The sequence below is a fragment of the Ambystoma mexicanum genome, chromosome 1q (assembly GCF_040938575.1).
Source record: "Ambystoma mexicanum isolate Mex_15411 chromosome 1q, UKY_AmexF1_1, whole genome shotgun sequence".
Classification (NCBI taxonomy): Eukaryota; Metazoa; Chordata; class Amphibia; order Caudata; family Ambystomatidae; genus Ambystoma; species Ambystoma mexicanum.
Window position 1 is genome coordinate 1,435,167,172 of NC_090922.1, and position 27,100 is coordinate 1,435,194,271.

The following is a 27,100-nucleotide window of genomic DNA, read 5'->3' on the forward strand; positions in this document are numbered from 1 at the left end:
TCCCCTCATCCACAAAACAGCCACCAAATGCACCCTCTGATTCCTAGTCTTCTTTAACTTCACTTCTCACCACTAATGAACCCAGGTTTTCTTCTGGGGAGAAATAGCCCAGCTGCTAATCAGTCTGCAGGTTGGGCCTTATCTAGGTAAACTTCATGGGTAGGATCTGTGATTATTGCGATCCTCACAATTGCGATGGCCGAAAATGCCGACTTTCATTTTAAACCCCTTTACAGCACATATATATGTGGAGGTGATCCCCCTCACCCTCCTCCATATTAATATTATATTCTATACCCCCCACATATATTTGTGGTTTAAGGGGGGGGGTCTTAAAAAAAAAAAGAAAAGTTGCCATTTTCGTCCGTCGTAATTGTGAGGGCGACATTTTGGTACGATTCCTCATGGGCACATACCAGAGATTAGAGCATATATGCAGTAACCCCCGGGGAGGGGCTTGTTGCATACCCATAGGTTTCCGGCCGTGTGCAATGCAGGGCTATCATGCACAGCAATCATAAATAATGGTGGCTTGTTACTATTTGGGTATTTATTGAGCGCAGACCTATCTTCAGGAAGAACCACAGTGCTTTACTATCACAGGGGGAAGGACGCGCTGAGGGAAACGGGTAAACAAGGGAGCGGGAGAGAACATCAGCGACGAGAGAATACTATCACAGGGGGAAGGACGCGCTGAGGGAAACGGGTAAACAAGGGAGCGGGAGAGAACATCAGCGGCGAGAGCATACTTTCACAGGGGGAAGGACGCGCTGAGGGAAATGGGTAAACAAGGGAGCGGGAGAGAACATCAGCAACGAGAGAATACTATCACAGGGGGAAGGAGGAGCTGAGGGAAACAGGTAAACAGGGGAGCGGGAGAGAACATCAGCGGCGAGAGCATACTATCACAGGGGGAAGGACGCGCTGCGGGAAACGGGTAAACAAGGGAGCGGGAGAGGACATCAGCGGCGAGAGCAAGAGATCACCAGGCTATCAGCGGGAGGAAACAGGTGGGAGCAGATCACCCAGATGAGGTGTGGAATGGAGGACCAAAAGCAGCCAGAGGTTTGGGAGCAGATAGCCCAGTCTCAAGTTAGGTGGTGACTGGAGGGTGTGTGTGGACCCAGTTTTAGGATGGATGCCATCGGTTCACCGGCTCCCAGAATCGTGTACCCCCTTATATACACCATACCACGGCAATGGCCATTCATAAAGTCCATTATGGGCACTCAGGGTAACAGATAGGAAATGTGCCCGGTTATGGGATGGGGCAAGAGATGCCCATCCACACCTAGGATAGCTTGCAATTCAGTTGACAGCAAAATCACTAGGTACTCATGGTCTGAGGACATTCTACTGAAGGTCTATGGTGCTGTAGGACCACTGCATGTGAATTTGATGCACCACAGATATGATATGATATGATATGTTATTTGTAACGCGCCTATACACAAGTGTTTCAAGGCGCGACGAGGCAGGGAGGGAGGGAAACAAGGGGAAGACAGACAAACGATCCTACTAGGCCAGGTGTCATTCAGATCGCGCAAGTGCAGAGGTAAGGGGAAAAGGAGAAAGTGCAGGGGGAGGAGGTGGGGGGAAAGTGCAGTACAAGGTAAGTAGCGTAATAAAAAATAAATAATAAATGATAAATAATAAGGGCCAGCTGGTGGCAAGTGCGAGGTAAGTGCAGAGCAAGTGCTGGGAAGTGCTGGGAAGGGGGCTGTAGGGATACAGTGACAGTCCCACAGTGCAGGGGGAGCCAGGGAGGCAGTGCAAGTGGAGAGTGGCTGGGCCCTGGACCGAGGTCGCTGAGAGTGGCCCAGATGCAGGTTTAGTGCAGAATTCAGTGGGGAGTTAAGAAGGTTTAGCAGGGGAGAGGGAGAGAGAAGGCAGAAGCGAAGAGGAAGGTTTTGAGGTGCTTCCGGAACCGGAGATGGTTCTCCTCAAGTTTCAGGGAGGCAGGAAGGCTGTTCCAGAGGGAGGCCCCTGCTGCGGAGAGAGATCTACCCCCAGCTCGTTGCTTAGAGAAGCGGCTGACCATGAGGGAGTTGGAGACGGATGAGCGAAGGGCTCGTGAAGGAAGATATTTAGGAAGAGAGAGTTGAAGGTATTTAGGCCCCAGGCCCCAGAAGGCCTTGTGGACAATGCACAGGGTTTTGAACTTAATCCTCGCAGCCACTGGGAGCCAGTGAAGAGATTTCAGTCCTGGAGAGATACGGTCCCTGGGCTTGAGGCCAAGGACAAGTCTCGCAGTTCTGTTCTGGATAGGTTGCAGAGGGCGGAGAGTGGAGGCAGGCAGATTAAGATAGAGGCTGTTGCAGTAGTCCAGCCTTGAGAGAACCAGGGCTCGGGAGACAGTGAGCTTCTGGGGGAAGGAGAGGAAGGGAAGAATACCTCTGAGGAGGTGCAGCTGGTAGTGTGACTTCTTAGAGACGTCAGATATATGAGGAGAGAAGGAGAGTGTGGAGTCGAAGATGACCCCGAGGTTTTTAGCCTTGCAGGTAGGGGCCGGAAGGGGGCCAAGGGAGGCCGGCCAGAGAGCTGCAGGGAAGGAGGGAGTGGGTGCGCCGATGAGTAGAATCTCAGTCTTACTGGCGTTAAGGCAGAGGTCATTGGCGGCACACCATTCCTGGATAGCAGACAGACAGTCAGAGATGAGGGAAGGCGAGGAGGAGGCCGAGGGTAGCCTGAAAATGAGCTGGGTATCGTCCGCATAGCACTGGAAGTGGGGGCAGAGAGCGGCGATACGGTGGGCAAGGAGTGCCAGATACTGGTTGAAAAGCCAGGGAGAGAGGTTGGATCCCTGGGGGACACCACAGGTGGAGAAAAAGATGTCAGAGAGGAAGGAGCCTATTTGGACCTGGGAGGGTCGACCGGAAAGGAAAGAGGTCAGCCATGCCAGAGCCTGACCAGTGATACCCAGGTTATCACGGAGACGGTTGAGCAGGATGGCATGGTTGACAGTGTCAAAGGCAGAGGAGAGATCGAGCAGAATGAGAACACAGGGAGTGTTGGAATCGAGGTTCAGGAGCAGGTCCTCACGGATGTTCAGGAGAGCAGTTTCCGTGCTTCTGGCCGCTCTGAAGCCGGATTGATGGTCATGAAGATTACCAACAGATTCAGCATGGAGGTTAAGCTGGGAGATGGCCAGTTTCTCCAGGAGCTTGCCCAGGTAGGGAGTAATGGAGATTGGGCGATAGTTGGCCGGGCAGGAGGGGTCGGAAGAGGGTTTCTTGAGGAGGGGGTGCACAAGGGAGTGCTTGAGGGGGGATGGGAAGACTCCAGAGGCGAAAGAGTGGTTGCAAAAGTCAGCCAGGGCAGGAGCCAGGGAGTCGATGTGGTCCTTGATGGTTTTGGAGGAACAGGGGTGAACCTGTTTAGACGAGGCTTTCATAGATCGGACTTGTCTGGAAACCTCATCAGCAGAAAAAGGTGGAAAAGCAGAGAAGGAGGGCGGAGGGGCGGCTGCAAGAGAGCAAGCGGAAGAGCCGGGAAGAGAGGGAGGGAGGAGAGAGGGGGAGAGCGAGGACAGGATGTCCTGAGTTTTTGAGATGAAGTGCGAGGCCAGTGCAGTGCAGAGGGCCTGGGAGGGGACAGGAGAGGTAGAGACTACAGCAGGGTTGGCCAGCTCCTTGCAGATTTTAAAGAGTTCGGCCGAGTTGTTAGATGCCTCAGAGATGCGGGCTTGGAAAGAAAAGTGGAAAGCCTTTTTCTACGTTTTTCGCTGGGTCTGTCAACACAAGAATGAGGCTGTAAGCATTTTGTTTGGGGAACGGAACCCAGTTGATTAGGACAGGCATGTGGTTAGCATATATGGAAGCACAAGGATATTCTAGAGGATATTTGGAAACTAAAGTGGAATGATTTACAGTGAACTAACTTAAGGTTATTCTTAAGGACAGTGATTATACAAGGTTTATATACTGACTGAGTTGAAAATGATGAACATTGTATTCATTTGAAGCTGCACACCCGACATAAATCTTAGAACCTGCTGATTGAAATCTATAATTGACAGTTTTTTTTTTTTTTTAATTGATCATAATTGATCCAATTTTGCCTTGACAAAGCCGAGAGGCCTTGAAGTTGGCAGATTTTCTGTTAAATCATTATTAGCACACCCCATATTTTTGGTTGAGTATATTTTAACTCTTATTTGACATTAGTACCCGGCACGCGCGGCTGAACAGGAATACTGTGTGGTGATTGGCTCATTTGCAAGCTATACCACACGGTATTCCCGTCCACGCCGTGCGTGCCGGCTACTCTGTTCCTGGCGAGGGGCGTGGCAGCCTCTCAGCCAATAAGGAGTCTCGAAACAGTGCAATCCCCGCTCCGAGCCTCACCATGGCTGGAGGCTTCCTTCATCCCCCGCCGGGGACTCGTGTAAGATTTTTTTTTCCCCCAAGCCTTTCCTCCCTCATCCCTCCTCCCTCCCCACCCCACTTACCTTCTATCCCACGGTCTCCGGCGGGGGATGATGGAAACCTCCAGCCATGTGGAGACTCGGAGCGGGGCCATCCCCACTCCAAGCCTCCACACGGCTGGAGGCTTCCATCGTCCCCTGCCGGAGACCGCGGTATGTTTAGTATTATTTTTTTTTCTTCCTCCCCATCCCCTCCCTTCCGCCCTCCCGACCCCACTTACCTTCTTTTTTCTTCTGGTCTTGGAAGCGAACGCGCTGGGAACACTTCTATTCCCAAGCCGTCCGCTCCCGATGGCCGCCATGGAAAGGGAAAACCGACTATGTTGGCGGCGGAACAGAAAAAAATGCCATTAGCACCCCGATCCAAGGTGCCGGGATACTAATGGCAATAAGAACCTCGGCGGCGGGCCAATACCACCGCAGGTAATGCCCGGGGGCTTCGTTATAACTACAGCCCCGGGCATTACCTGGGCCGGTATTGGCCCGCCGCCTCTGGTCTTATTGCCACAATACATACTGTTGCACACAAACTATTAAATGGTCTTCAATGTCTGTTGGATTAAAGAGGCACCTGAAATTAGGGCCATTGTCCAACTTTAAAAATGTATCATAGTAAATATTGAGAACTCTTGGTTTATCCATAAAGCCATGCTGGTGGGCGCACTTCAATGTGTAGGAGATTTAGGTGGTGACATTTTGCAGATGGTGCAAAATTCAGAAGCCCAGGAATCATAACTTAAAGGGTGTATGGGAGACAATGGTTTGAGATAGCTTTAGAATTCATACAAACCAGTATCTAAGGGTAACTTGGAATTTACCCTGTCAGGGCGGTGCACATTTTCAGTTAGTGTAGGGACTAATTACTAACTTCCAATATGACTAATTACTAACTTTATCCCGTAATCCATTAATACAATTAGTGTTTAGCATGGGACAACTGAGTCCATAGCACTTTGTGCAAATCGTTGGTGCAAATGGGATGTAAATGGGACTGCAGACGCAGGCTCTGAAATGCTGCTTAGGAAATAAATGTAAGAATTAAAGCTGCTTTTGCAATGTGAGACGTAAGGGTTAGAGAACTTGGAATGTGCAAAATCATGTTGCTCAAAGTAGGCCCATTGTCCGTGTTCTATCGCAGGAAGCCAGAATAAGAAATGCAACTCATCGATTTGGGCATTCATTGTACTAAAACTCTTCTCAAAAGGTGATGATAGAATAGGGACTTCTGGAGGTTTACAGGTGGTTTGGCTATTCGGTGGAGGAGGTGTCTGATTGACATGTAACATAAAAGCCATGGGAAGGGTATCAGGTAATATCGCCACCAAAAATATTGGCGTACATATGGTCATCGGGAACGGTCATAGGTGATATTTTTGGTGGGGATAATTTATGGGGTAAATGGATGGGGGGGTTGCACGGGTGTCCTCCGCTCCCTTTTAAAATATATGGGGGTTGCGGGGGTGTCCCCCGCAGGTTCCATGGGGTAATATCGCTGCAAAAATATGGCGATATTTTTGCGGCGATATTATCGCATGGAACCATGGGAAGGCAGCTCTTACACTTTGTGTAGGGGAATATACAATATACATGAAGTGGGCAGGTGGAAAGAAGGCTTCAAAAAGAAGACAGAGAAAAAGGAGGGTGCTTTTGCTTTTGGCTGCCGAAAGAGGGAGAAGGAAAATTGCAGAAAGAATAGGCGAATGAGGCATGATAAAAGGCAGACAAACAAGGGCTGACTGTGGTAAAAAGGCCTTTCCTGCAGAGGAGAAAAGGGAGGGAGCCAGAGTGAGATTTTGAAGGCACAGAGCATGTCCTTTGCTGGATCTGCAAGCGCAGATCCTTCACGCACCTGGGTAAGCATAAGTAACCAAGTGAGGACATTACAATTTGTGTGTGATTGAATATTGCTGGGGTGTGTGTTGCGTGTGGGTAGCCAGTTGCAAGCTGGCAAATGCACTGAAAGTAGGTCAAAGATCCACGGATAATTCTGTGTTCACCTGCCAAACTTCAGATGGAAGGCTCTGTAAAAAAAAAAAAAAAAAAAAAAAAAGGTTTCACAATACCTTTGCTTAAATTGGGCTGTGTTGAATGCATTCCAATTTCTGTGGTAGAAAGAAAATGGTGGCAGGCGAATAGAGAAGAGTCATCATAAAAGAAGGGAGAAGCACGGATGGCAGTCAGGGGAGCAAAGGTGGAGTAAAAAAGCAGGCTGTGTTGTAGAACTGAGTAACAGGAAGGTGTAGAGACAGGCCAGCGAAAAGGGGTTAGATCAATCAATTAAATGTGCTACTATTTAGAAGATGAAGCATTCATGGATCCAGGGATCGTATCTTTCCAGGACTGAAATCTTTGCACTGGCTCTCAGTGTCTTCGAGGATTAAGTTCAAAACCCTCTGCATTGTCCACAAGGACCTGGGGCCTCAAGGCCTTCAACTCTCTCTTCCTAAATATATTTCTTCTCGAGCTCTTTGCTCATCCTCCTCCAACTCCCTCAGGGTCAGTCGCTTCTCCAAGCAACGAGTTGGTGATAGATCTCTTTCTTCGGCTGGGGCCTCCCTCTGGACCCATCTCCAGTTCCGGAAGCACCTCAAGACCTTCCTCTTTGCTTCTGCTTTCTCTCCTTCTCTCCCATGTGGACTTCCTGGCTGATACTGAAACTGCACTGGTTACCTGCCCACCCTCTGATTTCGGGTCCAGGTCCCCTTCCGTCGCACTCCTGCACTGCCTTCCTGGCAAACCCTGCACTTGGAACTGTTTTCTGTATCCCTACAGTCCCACTACCAGCACTTGACACCAGATGTCTGCACTCATCCTTGCACTTGTCACCTGCTGGTAATACTTTTACATTTGTTATTTATTTTATTATCCCATATACTGCACTGTCCCTTCCCTCTCTCCCCCGCACTTTCCTCCTTCCCCTTCCCATGCACTTGCGCAATCTGAAGGACACCTGGCCTAGTAGTATCGTTGACTGTCTTCCCTCTGTTCCCCCCCCCTTGCCTCGTTGCACCATGAAACACTTATAGGCGCGTTATTAATGCCATATCATATCAAGGCAAATTCTTCTAAGTTTAGGGTTTAGAATACATCAACAAGATGGTAGCAGCATACAGCCTAACCCTGGCCCTTGCTCAATCGAGTGAGAAGGTTCCAGAGGCTTGAAGAGTCCTGCTGCCTGACTGCACAATAGAAGGAGGCGTACAGGTTTCACCACTCCACAGAAGAGGAAAGAACGCCACTGAAGGTTATACGGCTGCCTGACTGCACAATATAAGCGGGGAACAGCTTCCACCGCTCGGCATAAGAGGAAAGAATGCCACTGAAGGTTATACGGCTGCTTGACTACACAATATAAGAGGGGAACAGCTTCCACCGCTCGGCATAAGAGGAAAGAACGCCACTGAAGGTTATACGGCTGCCTGACTGCACAATATAATAGGGGAACAGCTTCCACCGCTCGGCATAAGAGGAAAGAACGCCACTGATGGTTATACTGCTGCCTGACTGCACAATATAAGAGGGGAACATGTTCCACCACTCGGCATAAGAGGAAAGAAAGCCACTGAAGGTCAGACAGCTGCCTGACTGCATAATAGAAGGAGGGGTTCAGGTTCCACGGCAGGATGGTAGGGCAAGACATAAGCCATGGCGCCTGACAATAGGACGACAGCCGGATGTGAGCTACTTAAGACTTCAGGAGAAGGCTTCTGAGGCAGTTGAAACCAGCAGACTTTTAACAGAGTTGACAAACTATAAAATGGGAACTGGGATGGCGCACTGGATATGACACCACCTGGGTGATGGGCAGAAGAGTGCAATGGTACGCGGAAGGGGTAAACGGAAGCAGGTTACAGGGAACAGGGTCTTAGTCCTGCCCATCTTTAGTGGCTCCATGCAGCCAAGTACAAACCTATGCACCTATAACAGACAAATCTTAAGGAGCATGCCAGGATGGGAGGTCAAGGCCCAGCCGTTATCAAACTAGAACGAGGGCGACATTTTCAGAATTAACCACAGGGAATACGCATATAAAAAATAAAAAAAATGTTTTGGACTGTTGTTTGTTTATTTATTTGTTGTGCGTGCCGGACCCAGAGGTATCAGGGCGCAGGTAAAAAAGAGAATTTACAGCTTAGTTACAGGTATAGCGGAACAGAGGTAAACAACAATTTCCTAGGCAGTTACAGGATGAGGGTAAAACAGTATAGTACATGTATAGAAACGTGCATAGGTAGACAACATGTCATAATTAACAAGAAATTACATATTGGCAAATCTATTTCAAACATACATTACATGCAGGCAAAGGCTAAGTTAGTGCAGTAGGAAGGTGAGGGTTACGCATCTTTCTCTGTGAGCCATTTAATTGTGTTCATTCTGAATTTGATAAACATTTCGTCAGATCTGAGTGTGTGTGGTAGAGAGTTCCACAGTTGTGCTGCCTCGACTGGGAAACTGGACCTTCCAATAGTGGACAGTTTAGATCTTGGCACTTGAAGACAATTAGGGTTGGCTATTCTTTGCGGTCTGATGGGGTTTTTTCTGATAAATTGTTCTGTTAGGTAATGAGGGGCTTTGTTATTTAAGCATTTGTGGATGAGAGAGGCCGTTTTGAGATTCATTCTTACTTGGGGGGGAGAACCATTTGTCTTTCCTTCTTATTTCAGAGATGTGTGCTCTTCTGGGGATGCTTAAGGCAGCCCTAAGAGCATTATTGTGGAGCACTTGTGATCTGTTGCTGGTTTGTTTGGTTGCCCCTATGTAGAGAGGAGCATTACAATAAACAAGTTTTGATAGCATGAGGGCTCTAGATAGGGTTAAGCAACTGTCAGCTGACAGGAATTGTTTTCCGGCTCGTATTAATTTACATGTGTAAGCCGTAGAGGAAGCCAGTGAATTTACCCGTTTGGTAAAAGATAAGGTTGAGTCGAGGTAAACACCTAAGGTTTTTACTTCTCTGGCGACCTTGATAGTATTCCCATCAATAATGAATGCTGAGTAATTAAGGTTCCGTTTTGAGATGCGAGCTGCGGTACCCAGGATGATGAGCTTGGTTTTATCATTGTTCAGACACAGGCCATGGTTGGCCATCCATGCCTGAACAATGCTATAGACTCTGTTCATCATAGCCAGATCTTCCCCGTAATCCCCAGTAAGTGGTAGGAGAATCTGGGTATCGTCAGCATAGTTGGTATAAGTGATACCCAGATTGTCAAGATCGTCGAAGAGTGGCTTGATGAAGATATTGTAGAGTGTTGGTGAGACGCATGATCCCTGGGGCACTCCACAAGTAATAGGTATCGGGTCTGCTGCGGCCGATGGGGAGAAGACCCTCATAGTCCTGTCACTAAGGAAAGACTGTATCCAGACTATAGCTTCCTTTGAGAAGTGGGCCGCTGAGTCCAAATGACTACAAAGGACTTTATGGTCCACCAAGTCAAAGGCAGCTGAGAGGTCCAGTAGGAGGAGAAGTACTTATTTTCCCTCATCTCTTAATGAGTCTATTTGGGCCTTTAAATCGATAAGGGCTGTGTCTGTGCCATGTTGCGGTCTGAAACCAGATTGGCGAGCGCCTAAGAGTAGGTTCACCTCAAGGAAGTTTTGAATTTGGGTGTATGCTACCTTATCTAAGATTTTTAGGAGGAATGGCACCGTGGTGATGGGCCTGTAGTTGGTGGGTATGTTGGAGTCTAGTGTTTGTTTTTTCAGAAGAGGGAGTACCCAGGATTCCTTTAGGTGACGCGGGATGGTGCCAGTAGTGAAGGAGGCATTGATAAGTTTGGTGATGAAAGGGGCTAGATCTCTAGCAGCGTCCTTGATCAGTTGTGCTGGGCATTGGTCACCTTTGCAATTGGATGGTTTTAGCGCCAGAATCGTTTTCTCTACCTCAATAACTGAGACCTTAGAGAAGTTAAATAGAGTATCTTCTGTGGGTTTAGACTTCAGTGTTTTGTTCAGGGGAGTTTGGGCTGATAGTAAGGCTTTCTTTAGAGCTATTTTGTTTTGGAGATTGGCCACTTTATTAGTTAATGCCGAGTGGATGTCGGTACACCAGGTTTTGTCTTTAATAGAGTCATCCTGTACTGCAATTGGGGTTTCCAATTCTTTTAGAATGGAGAAGAGCTCCTTCATGCTAGAGTTAGCTTGTGTAATCCTGTTATGATATTTCGAAAATGTTGTTCAATTAAAAAAAACGCGAGTATAGAATATTTAGCTCCAGCACCCATGTCGACGGAATGCCAAATCCATTTGTAATTTCCTCTATCGGCAGAGGAGTAGGGAGGATTGTCTAAGAAGTGGGGCCTGAAGCTAAGGTAGTTGTGCCCACCATAGTGACATTAACATCTGTAAATGCCTGTAGAGCACTGCTAAGTGGGCATTTCCAGATTGTGGGTGGGCTTTGCCCGAACAGGCCCTACCCTGTCTATGCCTCTGTGTATCGCAGTGGCCACTTATCAAACCAATTGCGTAACCCATTATCAGCAGATCTGGGTGGCAACTGATCTGAAAGACGCCACCGAAAACTAGATCAAACCTTCAAACCCTGCCTTTGGCCGCACTTGGAAATCCCGAAAAGCATAACGCAAGCACCACTGGCCTCAAGAGAAGAATGGCCTGGCCTCAGAAGTTTAGAAGTTGGATCCCAGCTGCACCAACCATTCTGGACAAATCAATTCACCGCCTGGGCCTGGCATCGAAACTGGCGCATCTCTGCAGGGATCCGAACTCCATGATTATGGCCACTCAATCATGCAGTGATAACGCCTTGCGTGTGCCACAGCTTGCGACGGTGACGTCACGCCAGATGCTCGTTAAGGACCCAGGAATTAGAGCGGATTGCTCGTTAGGCGCCCATCAGCCCAGGTTCACCCAGGCATGGCTTCCGGGAATACACGCATTAATTAGCATGCTGTTAGCAGTCAAAAATGGCTTTGAATGTTCTGCCCATGCACCATACACAGGATTTTCACTTGCCAAGAGTTCAGAAACAAGTCAAATGAATCACCATTGTTTCTCATTCCTGAATGACAAATAATGGAGAAAATAAAACCCTGCCAACATGTTTTTCCAAACCTATGCCAGGATTGGCATACTAGTAGAAATGAATATATATGCAGGGTAATTGGCTTAAATGTAAGCCTTTTGCTCCAGAAAATTGATTTGTTTTACATGGCAGTGCTACTTTATCTATAGCTTAATCAACCCTAGACAGACATGTCTCATGATTGCAGATAACGGCATACCTCGTTTCCCACTTATCTGCAGAAATGTCTGCCTTGGGTTGATTAAGCTATGTATAAAGTAAAAGGAAGAAGCGGTTGTGGGATAGTATAACGGGATCTTAGCGCGACACGAAAATTATGTTGAAATATAGCTTCTTTAGTAGTTATGTCGCAGCGCGTGCGGGCAAAAGAGTTACCCCAGTGCACTCTCATTGTACTAAATATAGATTGATGCCACCACGCTGTGTGCGCCAGTTTGTAACCAATGAATATTTATTCAAAGTTTTATTCACTAGCGTGTCCAGTAGTGACATGTGTTTCGGTCTTTGACCTTCTGCAGAACTTGACAGATTCTTACTATTTTAGTGATATTTAAAACACCCTTAATAGATGGTATGAATTTCGATTTTCGGGTATGATCCACAAACCTAGTCCATGGAGTTTTGTTCCCCTCACATACTATGGTGAAATAACGTTGGTTTAAATATCACTAAAATAGTAAGGATCTATCCAGTTCTGAAGAAGGACAAAGGCCGAAACACGTGTCGCTACTGGACATGCCAGTGAATAGAAATTTGTATAAAGGTTCATTGGTAACAAACTGGCGCACACAGCATAGTGGCATCAATGTATACTGTGTATAAAGTAACACAGAATACCCTTGATTACAATACCGAGTCTCTAGATGAACGGTGAGATGAATGCACACCTTTAGGCTGCCCAAGGATATCTCAAGAGGCATCAGGCAATAATTGCATATGAATTATTAGCATCCAGGTGTGTTGCAGGTAAGCAGGTTACTTGCAAGGTGAGCTGCTTCCACAGGTCAGCAGTGCCGTAACGGCATGCTACCTCAATGCTGCTTGGGACCTTATTACCAACCATTCTCTCTCTGGGAACTATGGCTTCTCTAGTGCTCCCTACATCAGCTCAGGCACTGCCTAATGCTCCTCCGCAGCTCGGCAGTCCCACTGGCCACCGGCAGTTCTCAACAGCTTGAAATGGTGCACCACCAGGATGGGGGCATGACAAAAAGAGGTGTGACCCCACATCCCTTTAGGGCGGGGAAAAGGGTGGGGGAAACTGGTAATCAAATATCAAGAATTCATATATGCAAAGAAGATAAAGGAACCGGCTGAATAATAAGTGTATATATGCAGAAACGCAAGGTAGATGAGACATATAGAAGCCTGCTGCAGAGGAAAACATAACTTGACCAGAGCGGCCATGATGGAAAGGTTGACGCAGGACATGTATTGATACCAAACAGGCTACCTTGAAAAAGACCAGGGTTGCGGAATCAGGAGATGCTGGAGAAACTGCTTTGTGTGAGGAATAAAGAGGAGCCTACTGGCCTGGGATCAAGGATGCTACTTCAAGGAATAATTGCATGGCACAAGGGGAGTCACAAGGGGAGTCAAAAGGATAAGCCATGTACCTAAGACATATGTCTTAGATTAAACAAAGAAGAAAACATCTGCAAGAGCCTAGTATTGGACAATTACAAATGCAGAAAACATATGCAACATGGAGTGAGCAAGTCTCCAGAAGAGAAGTAGGGTAATGACACCCAGCTGAAATGAATCAAATAGAAGTAAATAGAACGTCGAGATGGACACATTTTGTGGTCTCCTCACACGTGATTCAGAAGTCAAAAACAGGTGCTATTCATTAAGCCCAAACAAAGAGAATGGTGTGCCCAAGCTCTCCTGAATGTCCCATAACAGAACACGCTTCGAGGTCAACTACAACGGAGGAGCCGTGGCTTAGAGCCTGACTGATGAGAGATGGACTAATTGGGAAAGTGGTGAGTATTCCAACGTTGCTCTCAGCGCCTGAGTTTCATTTTGCTTACGTGCTATCGAGCAGACCGTCCTAAAAGGGCAGGGGGCCCTTTCTCATATATGCAAAATTAAAAGCTTAATGAAACTAATCCATAAATCCTGATACTCAGGTAAGTATAATTAAATGTAGTGGTAGAATGAAGCGCAGTAAATAGGCCCCAAAACCTGCTTTGTTTTAAACATTTGAGAGCATTTTGTTCGCAGCAAAGGCCACTGCTGACGTTTCATTAGCACAGAGCTTGCAATCCCTGGCCAAGTGTGCAGAGAAGCACACAGAGGTTATTTTTTCAAGGTTGATTGATTAGAGTGTGCATGGTCTGCTAGTGAAAGAGGAATATATTACCATTTTATAATTTAAAATCATTTATGAAATGTGATTTTCTAGTGAGGCCGGCAAGTCCTGCAGCAGTTTCAAATCGCTGGCAGGACATTTCCCCTGGAATAGGTTGTACAATTACTCCGACCTGATGTTCACAACCAACGTCTGACTGCCAAATGCGTCCTAAGTTCTTGACCTTGACTGCAAACGTCACAGCGAAACCAAATGGACATGGGAGAGTAATCGATATACAGTCCCCAAATCAGATGTTTGGGTCAACAACATAAGCTTGGTCTCATTTGGATTTGATTGGTGGTCATCCACTGGCCAATCTCAGCGGGGCATTGTACTATATTACGCAGAGACTCTGCAGACTTGCAAACCTTCGTGTATATTTGGGTATCATCTGCAAATGAATAGTAGTAGAGATGGTGTTATGTGAAGATTGCCATCGGAGGTTGCATATAGATGTTAAATAGCAGTGGGGACAAAGAGGAACCCTGAGGCATTACACAGGAAACTTGGACAGAGTTAGGGACATAGCGTCCCAGTTGAACACTTCGAGAACGGCCATCCAAAAACGGGGGAAACCATTTTAGGGCATTATTAGCAATACCAGCCCCCTCTGGCATTCTAGCGGGTGAAACGACGCAGACGGATCCAACCTGATCGCCAGCGTGTGGAGGTGGTTTTATCGCAGCTCACATTCCCAAACTTGTTCTTGGCTTGTCAAGCTGCTCAACTGAAATTGACTGCTTCTGCTATGGGACAGTAATTCCTGGGACACCAAGCAACAGTGCAAGACCCCTTTTTGTAAAGAGACAACCAGGGACAGTGCGCCATTAAAGATGAGTTAAGCAGGAGGTATTGTCTGGTGAATAGGGTCTCAGACTACATCTTTGTTTATTAAGCTGAACTGCGAGTGATGTTTATTTTAGTTAACGGTGTGCAGTCTCTTGCTGAGTGCACACTCAAGTGGTTGATCTTTGAGGGATTTCTTTGCTCGTTGAGGTATCTTGTGTCTTGCTGGTGTGGACAGCATGCCCATCAAGCTGCATGCCTGCATCAAGCAACGAGTAAGCGCATGATGCCATTACCATGTTTAACCCAGCAGGAAGGTTAAAGCCATCTCAGATAAACCCATGCCATCTATGAGATGCTTAAGGAGTCCTAATCACCCATTGCATTGCTGTACTCGGACTCCTAGCTTTCTATTCTGAAAATACAAATGCAAATACTGGAGAAGAACCTCAGCCCTGGCCTGGGATGACGCAAGAGCGTTGTTTATGCATACTGAGCGCCAGGAGACTGCCCGCGGGTGGTAGCGGTGCGCGGTATAAATCAACACAACCTAACATATTTCTAGTAAAACCGTGCGAAAAAGAAGCAGGCTCTCATTTAATACCACGGTCATCCCCCATACACCGGCCCCCTTAGATTAATGTTACCTTTGTAGGTCACCCGTTTTCTTATATACATTTTGTTTGTTTTGTCACTGTATACCTCCTCATTTTTTACATCCTCATAAACCGGCTCTCTACTTGCTCTCCTCTTTATGCCACTATACAGGCACCCTGCATGAAAGTGCTTCCGACATGTGGAAACGGGTTATTGGCAGTCACCTGAAATTGACATCCCTGTTCTTCCAAATAAATACAAATATTGGGATGAACATGAGACTAAAGAGGTGCCAAGAGTCAAAAGGTGTCTCTATGGCAATGTAGTCATCTGGTCAGCTTAGTGAACCCCTCCCCACTGACACACAACTCTCAATGATGTTATCACAACAATGTGTAAAAAATACCGAGTGCACATTAAGAAAAAGAAGCTAAAAACGTTAAAGAGGGGACAGAGTCGGAGGGCATGTTTAACAGGCTGGATCATTGCAGGTTGGGCAGCAAAATTGCAAGCTTCACTCACACGGAATAGGTACAGGAATTTCAAGCTACACCGACATCATTCACCTCCCTCCCTCCCTCCCTCCCTCCCACCTCACTATAATTTCTAATTTCAATGTTGGACAATGCTTTCCATGCAGCTAACCCAACAACAAAAAAAAGGGACAGCTCCTCATCGCAATGGATAAAACATTAATTACACGCTACCACCAAGGTCTATCCCTACAATTCTAATGACAGAACTCCAAGACTCCTAAACCACCTGCCCCTTTCACAACTAGCTGACGCACCTCTCCATCTACTAGCACCCTTACACAAAACGTGCGCGCGCGCACACACACACACACACACACACACACACACACTCACACAAACGTGTGGAGACACACACACACAGACACACACATGGGCATACACACACGCACAGAGACATGACAACTGTGTTTGCTAGCACCACCCAAGCAACAACCACCCAAGCAACAGGAACCTTGGCCGTTCAACGCATTACATGGTTCACTAAATCTTTAGATCTATCACACACCACATTCCACCACCCACCACTCACCACCACCAATCACCGACCAGGCACGCGCCCTGTGTCCCAGCTAATCAATCTTGGGTTTTCCAGTCTGGATAAAACATATACCCAATTGCCAGTCCCACAAACCATTACCGTCAAGGCAACAAAAAATGTGCTACGGTGCGAGATACAAGTCCACTTTACACCATGCCACATTTCCATTAAACTGAGTAGTAATAACAGTTATTACAATGCTTATGAATGAGAGATAGCCATCATGAAGTGCTAGATAAAAACGAGATATTATTATTGTTAAACTTGAAATAATGGAGAAAGGGGCGTCGGAACATTGTGGCTTATTGGTTATTGGTATACCCAAGATGGCTTCAAAGTACTGAGCCGAAACTTAACTACTGAACTGTCCTGTTGGAGTAGCAATGTGCAAGTGGGACTGAGGTGCAACTCGGGGTGCTTTTGGTTGGACCTCGAAGCTATCTGATAAGGGGGAAGATTGTGTGGACTCTTCATTTGTTGTATATGTTTTCATTAATTGATTTAAAGCTGCAGCAACAACTTCTGACCAAATATGCTTTAAATGGAAAACATGCAAACTGTTGAACATAAGTTACCTTGAATATTATGAAGTCGAAGCAGAGCTTTTATGATCTTAATCCTATTGTGAATTCGCAAGATGTTACCTTTTTAATATATACAAATAGTATGCTTACTTAAACCAATTTGGCCTGTTGCAATTATTTGTTTACGCACCCCCATTTTTATTTTTGCCCTCTCCCCGCACTCCAGTTTTTACTGATTTAAAGCGATGCCACTGCCACGGGGCAAGAGGTGGGCAACTCCTGGACTGCTGGGGTGCAGGAGGGTAGTCAACGCCCTTTTAGGTGCGATTCCAGAAGAAGCAAACACCACCCACATCCACCAGACAGGCAGGTCAACCAAGCAGCAGGTCCCACAATGGAGAACGTTCAAGGGTGGACCCCGAGTCTTTATTTTATGTTTATTTGATTGTTCATCTATAATGCGCTTACTGCCAGCAAATGGTTTCTAAGCGCGGGATCGGGATTCGAGCCTGTGGTGTGCGCATTGTCCTACTTCCAAGAAAAGCGCGTTGCTACTGAGCCATCCTCCCACCTCCCTCCATTTGGTATTTAATTAGGACATGAAAAACATAACACAGCTGAAACAAGTACAAAGGGATGATCCACATCTGGACAGTCATTTATCCCTGTAGTTTATCTGCTTGCTTCCCAGGGTGTCTGGAAGACATGCGCCGGTTCAGAATCTTCACCTACAAGTTTATGGTTAAAATGGGCCCCTAAAAGTGACTAAGCCTGTTCCCTCCTGAATGTTCAAAAATGAACCCAGAAAGAAAATTCAAATCTGTCCATGGCCCCTCACCCTCGCCATTGGAAAATCACTGCCAGTGTAACCCCCGTGTCCTTGCAAGGTATTCACTTGATGTACCAAATATTTGACCTCACCATGAGACCTGCCAAGTAGACCCCCGACTAACATTAGGTCCCTGTCACAATATATCGCCTCCCAATACTGACAAATGCCAACGTGCCTTCAAGTCTTTACGAGTCCAGACCCAAGCTTCAATCAATGTTATCATGATGGACAACATAGCTCTTTAACTTGATGTTCGATTTAAACCTCTGTTATTAACAATCTAAATACATATAAGACATTTATAGGTTTATGGTGATTCGTTCAAACGCATTGCAAAGTAATTATCTAGTGCATGCTTCACAGAGATGTATTATGTTAGGTTAGTTGAGTGATCACCCCACCTCACAGCAACCTGACCTTCACCCCTCCTGGACATTGGCGACGGATCACGTGCAGCCCATCCTCCCGGGCAAAGGAGCAACCAATCCAGATGGAACCGTGTCGTCATCGCCATATGTGCCTATACTGACTAACCAATCCTGTACCGCTTCGACACCCTACACTAATTGCGTCATGCATGACAAAATGTACCCTTATAATGTGATGTAACTGTGATATTTGTTAGAGCGCTCTCAGGCAGCAGAGTTCTTTGGATGCCAAATATATAAACTATTTTTTGAACTCTAGCAACCTGTCCTCTTAGCCTTATTCCCAGCCTGGGGAGTATCTCAGTTATTCTTTTGCACGTCTAAAAACGGGGAGGGCACCTACATAAGTCACTTGCCACATCACTTCTACACATCACACCATTTCTTACTTGACAAGAGGAAACTATCAGTAGGCAAGGGCTAGTGGCAAGTGCACATTTTGAGCCCTGTGATTGATGAATGAAAACATGGCACTGCCAACCAGGTTTCAGAAACTCTATGCCATTTCACAACATTTTTTATAACGGAAAACCTTTTTTCAGATTAGCTTTCATTTTTCCAAAGAATTTTGTTTTTCAGCAAAATTTTATTTGACCAAATACAAATGTTGGTCACCAAAATAAACTTTTTTGATATGGAAAAGTTGGCATTACGCCTAAAAAAAAGGAACCACGTCCTTCTTCTACCAGGTTGCAGAAACTAGGGACCGCGGAGCAGCTGGCACATGGTGGCACCTGGTTGCTTGGCATAGCAGAAAGAACCCTCTGAAATACCAAATGCACGTGCTGTTGCTGAGTGCGCATCACCATTGGAGAGTTCCCTCATTTGCATAAGGAAGTGCACACCTGTAAAGGAGGAAAGCCCACTAGCCTGCGTGCATGGGGGCATCACAGTAGCACGTGCACAAGTAGACTTGGGGGAGTGCACACGATACCTGCCACCTGTGGGGTCGACACAATTAAAGGTAAGGGGAACAAGGCAAGTATCAGGCTTCCAATGATTGTTTTATTCACACAGTCTCCCTTAAATCGGAATGGCCAGAGTGGAAAGTCAGCAGCACACAGGGATATGATTTGATAGGTTATTTATAATGTGTTTAATACCCAGAGGTTTCTAAGCGCAGAGCGGTGGATCGAACCTGTGCTGCTCCATGTCGTCTTGCTTCCAAGGCGAGCACGTTGCCCCGGAGCAATCCACCCGAGATGACACTATGCCTCGGGGAGAAGTGCTATGTACTAGATTTAGGTCATCAGGGACACTCATTTTAGACAAACATCATGCACTGGAGTAGGCAGATGGAAAGTGAAGAGGGACATTGACGGTGTGTTGTTTCCTACTCACCGACTGTCCAGGATCATGTAAGCCATATGGCCGTTTCCACCGATCTTTTTGAGCTACCTCTTTCCTGTAGGAGCATTAAACTGTCTGTCGTTTATGCAGGGGTGGACTGGGAACCAAAAGCGGCCCTGGAAATTACTGGGAATCAAAAGCGGCCCTGGAACTAATGTTCAAAGTGGCCCCATATTGCACATTTTCAGCAAGCCCAACACTTTTCCTATGAGAACATTTGGAAATACCACCAAAAGAGGCACAGGGAGCAGAGGCCTACCAGGAAATCTCAAGAGTTCCCTAGGGGCCAGTCCACCCCTTTGTTTATGGCAATACAAATGTCTTACACAGAATGCCTCCAGCCACTTGAGTTCTAAGCACATACAGGTCCTTGTAGCTCTTCCTCGCTCTGAAGGACTCTTAAAAACGAGCATTGGCAACGCCGACAGGTTTGGCTACCAGATGGGTATCAGATAGGAATTTGCCAGCCACTGGCATCGTATGCTGAGGTACTCACAGCATTCGTTGTCCATCTCTTGCCTTGTTTTGGCTAGGTATGTGCCTGGTGAATTCATATCCCAAGCATACACACAAGATAAACTGTTGGCTTTGCCAGTGCTTGTAAAGTTCCTGTTTTTTAAACCCCCACCCCCTCGTTTTTCCCCTTTTTGAACATATTCACTTCCCAACAGGCTATTATTCCCGATATCCTTACTGGCTATACAGCAAATGCTGTTTCAGCGCACCGCCTCAATTGTTATTATGGCCCTACTGGCATAGTCGAGTGCACTGCCTCAACTGTTATTATGGCCCTACTGGCATAGTCTAGTGCACTGCCTCAACTGTTATTATGGCCCTACTGGCATAGTCGAGTGCACCGCCTCAATTGTTATTATGGCCCTACTGGCATAGTCGAGTGCACTGCCTCAACTGTTATTATGGCCCTACTGGCATAGTCGAGTGCACTGCCTCAACTGTTATTATGGCCCTACTGGCATAGTCGAGTGCACTGCCTCAACTGTTATTATGGCCCTACTGGCACAGTCAAGTGTACCGCCTCCGCTGTTATAACAGCCCTACCGGCATAGTCGCCCGAGTCCTAAGCCACACTATTGCTGTCAATAGCGTTGCTACTTCACTTGGCAAAAACCCACCTATTTTCTTTATTTTTTTGTAGCCAAAATATTAATATTCATCCTAAAAGCATTTATTCAGGATTTGTAGTAAATATTTACTATTTTTTGACTAAGGTTGCTATTTAAGTGTTCGGTCCAATTTAAAATGTGGGATCCAAGTAACTTTATATATGTCTTTTAACCCCTTAACTGCTGGGCTATTATGCATGTCTGTGCAAACAGGACGAACATACCCAGCGTCAGCACTTAAAGAAGAATGTCAGCTAATTATTACAATTGATAAAATGTGTACTCTATGAAAAAGTAAAAATCTGTCATACGATGTATTTGCTTTTTGTTCACGGTTACTCCATTTTGTTTTCATTGTCAATGTTATTTGCTTACATGATGGTCTGCATGCCACAGGACTGCTCCCCTTCGTTTGCCACAATCCCACCAAATAGTTACCCGAGTTGTAAATCTTTAGGAGCATTGGGGGTCATGTTGGGGGTGGGCCTACTATAATAAGGACAGCAAATGGCTAGAATGTTGTATGATGTTTTAATTAGGTGACAACTAGTCTGGGGATTTTTGCACCAGAAGTCAGGCACGCACAATTTTTATTCATTTAATTTGTTTCTTTTTATTAAACTGGGAGACGCCATTTTAACAGAGCGCCTTTCCCTACACCCTCCATCCCCCTTCAGGGCAAGAAACATGCAAGATGGCACAGAAGGTGTATGTATTAAAAAAAAATAGAAATAATCAAAGCAGTTTCGCACATAAAGAAATCATACATTTTTACCATTCTCTATGAAATTACAATACCAATAGTTACCATAAAGAAGAACAATTATAATTATAATGACGAATCAATACAATTGTCAATTCAATTCCCAAGTATGCATTCACCATAGGTTGCAAAAGTGAATGAGGGTTCAGGGCAAAGCTTTCATTTTATAAAAAAAATTAAAAAAAATGTATTCAAACATCCCAGCCACTCTAAATCTCTCATTTGTTGAAAATAAACACCCAGTTTTTTACTCAATGCTTGAACAGTATTTTAGAAGATCCAAATTATAGACAGGCTAGAGAATGTTCCCGCATATTTTCTAGGTTCCCCTCAATGGTGTTTCTATTGCATTAATGTGTAGCAAGTGCACATTTGCCATTTTTCAATGGGCATTTTAAAGTGGGAAAACGGGTGGTAGTTAAAAGCCTCACTCTTTTCCTTTGTGCTACAGAGCCCGTAACAGGACTCTGTTCAGTGATATAACTGGGGAATAATTCAAATTCAATTATTTTCTATGCAAAGTGGGATATTACTTGGCCCCCAGTCTGTACTTAGCCATTGCACAGCGAGGGAGCCGGGGATCTCCCCACATATACATCATTTGAGTCTGTTTTGACGAATCTAAAGTTTCAAGAAACACTTACACTTTGTAAATATTTAATAATTTCCCTGCATGTACAATCAATTTCTAAACCCCCCTCAACACCAAAAAAAAATGCAAATGCGCCATCACCCCTTATCACACAAACATTAACTCTAAATTGAAGGACTTGCTGCCTTTTGCAAATGTGTAGACATGTTACGTGATGTGTTAGTCACTAATGCCAGGTTTGTGGAGCTGGCAGAGACACAGGAGTCACATATGCATGGTTTTGGAGTTATTGGGTGGGAGGAGCTGCAAGACCCCCAGTTGAGCAAAGGACTGGCCCAAGCCAAGGTTAGCATAGCTGTGTGTCAGGATGTCAAAGCCCTGTGACTGTTTATAGGAGCAGACTTCAAGCCTTGCTTTGCATTTAAAAGCAGAAATCCCGTTAGTAACGGGAGGGCTCTGAGAAACATGGAGTGTCTCCCTAGCTAGTCCCCAGGGATCTGCCATCCAGGTGGACAGGTCACGGCTCTTACTATTAGATCCACTTCCCGGGGGTGGAACTGTGAGGGAGGATAACCTGGATAGGGGGTCTCGAAGTGAGAGACCGACTGGGGTGGCATGAGGTATCACCTTTCTTCAATATCTAGTCCCCATCCTACCTCATAGGACATTAAAAAACACTGCCACCCCCCTTTCCTAACACAAACACTTTCTCACAACGGACTAACACCAGAGCTGTTTAGCTGACATGTACCAATGCAAGGGTCAGGCAATTGACGAGGATCACCCACACCAGATGGCCCTTTCCCTTCCCTACAAGGATAAAAGGTGGAGCAAGAGAGCACAGTACGAGCAATGCAGACCACACAACGAGACAGCTATCCAGACCTGGCAGTTCAAGAGAAGAAGAAAGGTGGTGAATATCGAGAGGCTGACGAGGAGAGCCACAATCTTGCCCTTTGAAAAAACCCTGCAAACCCTCCACTGAAAGAATTGTAAGGCTGAGGACAATAGCCCAAGTGTGCTGCAGCAGATGTCAACAGTACAAGGAGCGTATCAATGCTGATAGGACGGAGCGAGGGATACTCCTGCTATCGTGGTGCCAACCTGGACTCCAGTAAAGAGGAACGCCCAGCGGTTCACCACAGCCAGTGAGTCGAGGGGAGAGTCGAGAAGAACCCGGGCTGTGATGAATGAAAGTTGCAAAGTGGCTAAGTGAAAACTCAAATGACATAGGGGTGTAACGCTCACCTGACTCCCACGGAGGCGCTGGTCTAGTGTGGGTTGCTGTGGCCTATTCGAGCATGATGCGCGGAACTCTGAACACCGACTGAACAGGACCCTCAAATCTTGCTTGTCTGGCCCGTAGGAATATCCTTCTGCAGATGAGAAAGGGGATTAACAGTCTGCAGAATAGTGTGCTTGCTCCCCCCCTTACCCCCTTCGTTCTTCTCTAACTTCCTCCAAAATCCCCGGTTGAAGCTCACCTTATGGTTTGAAAGGATGAACTCTCCGTCCTGCTTCTGGTGCAGGGGCGCGTGTTTGTCCAGTTACTTCACTGGTTTTCAGAATGGGGCTGGCAAAATCCACTTGACTTTTCTGAGCGGAACGCCGTAAGTATGAAGATTACAAAAGTTCAAGTGTAGAGCCTCCTTTTCTGTTGCCTTCCTAACCTGTGATCTGTCCTTTATTTCAGGTGCAGAATGAAGGCGATGCGTTGAGGGATTGAATTGCCGATGGTAGTGATGGGGGCGATCCCTCTTAATGTCTTTATATTCCTCCAGTAATGTCTTTTGTCCTTTCCCCATAGGGGCTGGGGTGCGGTACCTGCCAACCATTCCTCATTTCGGGCGCCGAAGGTTATCCTTTCAACGGAATAAAATGGGCCATCTTGGAAAATAAATCCACCACAACCAAAATAGTATTGTATCCATTACAAGGGGGCAGGTCCGTGATAAAATCTAGTGACAAGGTGTGCCAAGGTGCTGGTGGATTTTGTCTTTTGGGCTTTGTTTTGGGTGCAAACTCCACAGGACATCACAAAAGATTTAATATCCTTTCGCCAGGAAGGCCACCAGAATTGTCGTTTAATTTTTTCCTCGGTTTTGGCAATGCCAGGATGTCCTTCCATCAGGGTATCATGATGACGGGAAATAACCAGTTCTTGCAATTCCTTTTAAGGCAGAAATAAGCGTCCTTGGAAGTAAGGTAGGCCATCGATGACCGAAAAGTAAGACCCCCTTTGGATCCAATCCTGCAAGGCTGTAGAGTCCAGGATTTGTTTTACCCGTGCTTGAATGTCTTCAAGGGTTTGTAAAGAGGTTATCCCCAAAATTCTTTGTTCGGGAATTATCGGCACAGGTTCTGAGTTTGTGTCTATTTCTCCCATTGCCATTCTTACAGCCGGGGCGGTAAGTGATTACAAAATCGAACTCAGCAAAGAACAAAGCCCATCGGAGCTGACGTGACGATTGAGCCTTGGCAGTTTTTAAATATTGTAAGTTTCGGTGATCAGTGATCACGGTGATGGTATGCCTGGCGCCAAGAAGATAATGCTGCCAAGCCTTAAAAGCGGACTTAATGGCTAATAATTCCTTGTCGGTGATTGCATAATTTACCTCAGGCGCCGAGAACTTTCTGGACCAAAATGCTACGGGGTGCAGTTGGTTGGTTTCAGGGTCTCTCTGAGACAGGACAGCTCCCATGGCTAAGCTGGACGCGTCGGTTTTGACTATATATGGGAGATCGGGACGCGGGTGCTTCAAAATAGGTGCGGACGTGAATTTAGCTTTCAATTCCTGAAAGGCCCGTTTGGCTTCCTAGGTCCATTCGAAGCGTTTATTTTTTCGCAAGAGTGCAGTGTTGGGTTGTACCACATGTGAAAATTCCGGGATAAATCTGCGATAAAAATTAGCAAAACCAAGCATGCTTTGGACACCTTTCACCGAACTAGGTGATGGCCATTTGAGGATGGCATCCACTTTTCGTGAGTCCATTCGGACCCCTTTAGGTGTCAGGATGAATCCAAGAAACTCAACCTCGGTGGTATGGAAAACGCACTTTTCCAGCTTTGCAAACAGTTTGTGCTAGCGCAATTTCTCAAGGACGGCCCTGACATGCTTTCTGTGATCAGATTCCGAAGAGGAGTACACGAAAATGTCAACCATATATATGACAACACAAACATCGATGAGTTCCCGAAGGACATCGTTCATGAAGAATTGGAAGGCAGCAGGCGCGTTGCACAACCCGAAAGGCATCACCTGGTATTCGAATAATCCATATTTTGTACGGAAGGCCGTTTTCCATTCGTCGGCTTCTTTTACTCGCACCAGATGATAAGCCCTGCGGAGATCTAACCTGGTGTATACGCAAGCGTCCTTCACCTGGTCAAGGAGTTCAGGGATCAGAGGCAGAGGGTAACGTTTTTAACAGTTATCTGGTTCAATGCGCGGTAGTCAATACAAGTTCTAAGGTCGCCTTCTTTTTTGGGCACGAAGAACAAAGCCGAGGATGCCGGAGACTTTGACGGGCGAATGAAACCATTGGCTAGGTATTGATCTAAATATTGTCTCAAATGCAGATTTTCAGGTTCAGTAAGGGCATAAATCCTGCTACAAGGGGGTTGTGCACTGGGCACCAGATCGATTTGGCAATCGTACGATCTGTGGGGAGGTAACGTGTTGGCCTGTTCCTTTTGGAAGACGTCCTGAAAGTCTTGGTATTCCGGAGGTAGTTGCATGGAGACAGAGGTTACAGACGCTAGACTAATCTTCAGATTTTCTGGGTAGCAGGTTTGTGCACAATCCGGGAAGGTTATTCTCTTTGCTCGCCAATCAATTCGAGGCTTATGTGTCTCTAACCAAGGGATTCCGAGAATAACCTGAAACTGTGGAGCCTTGATTACATCAAACACAACTGCCTCCCGATGGCCGTCCGGACCTATAAGTGTCACCTCAGCAGTGGAATGTGTTACCGGTCCAGAGGCAATTTCGGTTCCATCGACTGTGGTGATGACATCTTTGCTGGTTTTAGGACGCAGAGGGAGGTTAATCCTAGAGACCAATTCACGATCCACATAATTTCCTATAGCCCCACTATCGATGTATGCCTTTATTGCATGCAACCGCTTAGGCTGTTCCGGATCTACGAGGACCATTGGCACAATGAAATGCGAGGTCAGAGTTAGTTTTCAAGCTTGGCAAGTGGACCCCTACGCTTTTCGGGCGCGGTCTTTTCCCGAAACAGAGTCTTCATGGTTTTTATCAGCGACTCCTACCACCTTCTTGGGCGGTTTTGCCGGGCAATCTCGTAGAAAGTGTCCAGAGGACCCACAATAAAGACATAATTGCATCTGCCATCTTCTTTCACGTTCTTTTTGAGTTAAAGGTCCTTTAACCCCTCCGATTTGCATAGGCTCAGAGACATCAGCACCCTTGGGGTTAGCGTGGGTCTTGACCAACACCCGGGTCTCAAACTTGGACCGATCTGCTTTTCTGTTTTGAAGTCTGTGATCCAATTGGACCACTAAGTCTATATATTCTGTGCATTCTTGGGGCGGATTTACAACTTGGGCCAGGACATCTTTAAGTTCTCCGCGTAGACCTCGATAAAATATCGTGATTCTTTTATCCTCTGGCCACCCAGTTTCCACAATTAGTCTATTAAAGGTTGCAATGTAAGATAGGAGGTCCTGATTGCCCTGTCGCAGGGATAGGAGTTCGTCATCCAGAGCCTGCCCCTGAGAGTGTTGAGCAAATAACCTTTCCATGCTTACTTGAAAATCCTTGAAAATCACAGAGAATCGGGTCATCTTGAGTAACCAGTGGAACTGACCAATCGGCAGCACAGTGTAACGCTCACCTGATTCTCGCAGAGGCGCCGGTCTTGACTGGGCGCCTACCGTATCTTCAAAGGTGATGTGCAGCACCCGGTTGGCTCTTTGGGCTGGACCTCTGTGCCCTGTATGCCTGACGTGCAGAGTAAGATGTCTGCAGATAGAAAATACGGGGTTAATGAACTGGGGTTATTGGGGTGTCCCTATCTCTTTCCTCTTCTCCTCTCCTGTAGACCCCCACAGGTTAACGCTCTCACCTTAGGTAAGTGAATGCCGAGCTCTCCATCTGCCTCGGGGCAGGGTGCTGTAACCAGTTTCTTCACCGGATAGGTAGCGCAAGCCTCTTGACTTCAGAGGACTGCTGTTCGT

General features: G+C 46.4%; 1 protein-coding gene across 5 annotated transcripts in view; it reads right to left on the reverse strand.

Moving 5' to 3' along the window:
• Positions 1–27,100, reverse strand: part of SLC6A9 (solute carrier family 6 member 9) — a 732,913-nt gene that overhangs the window by 187,244 nt on the left and 518,569 nt on the right. The gene's annotated exons all lie outside the window — the stretch shown is intronic.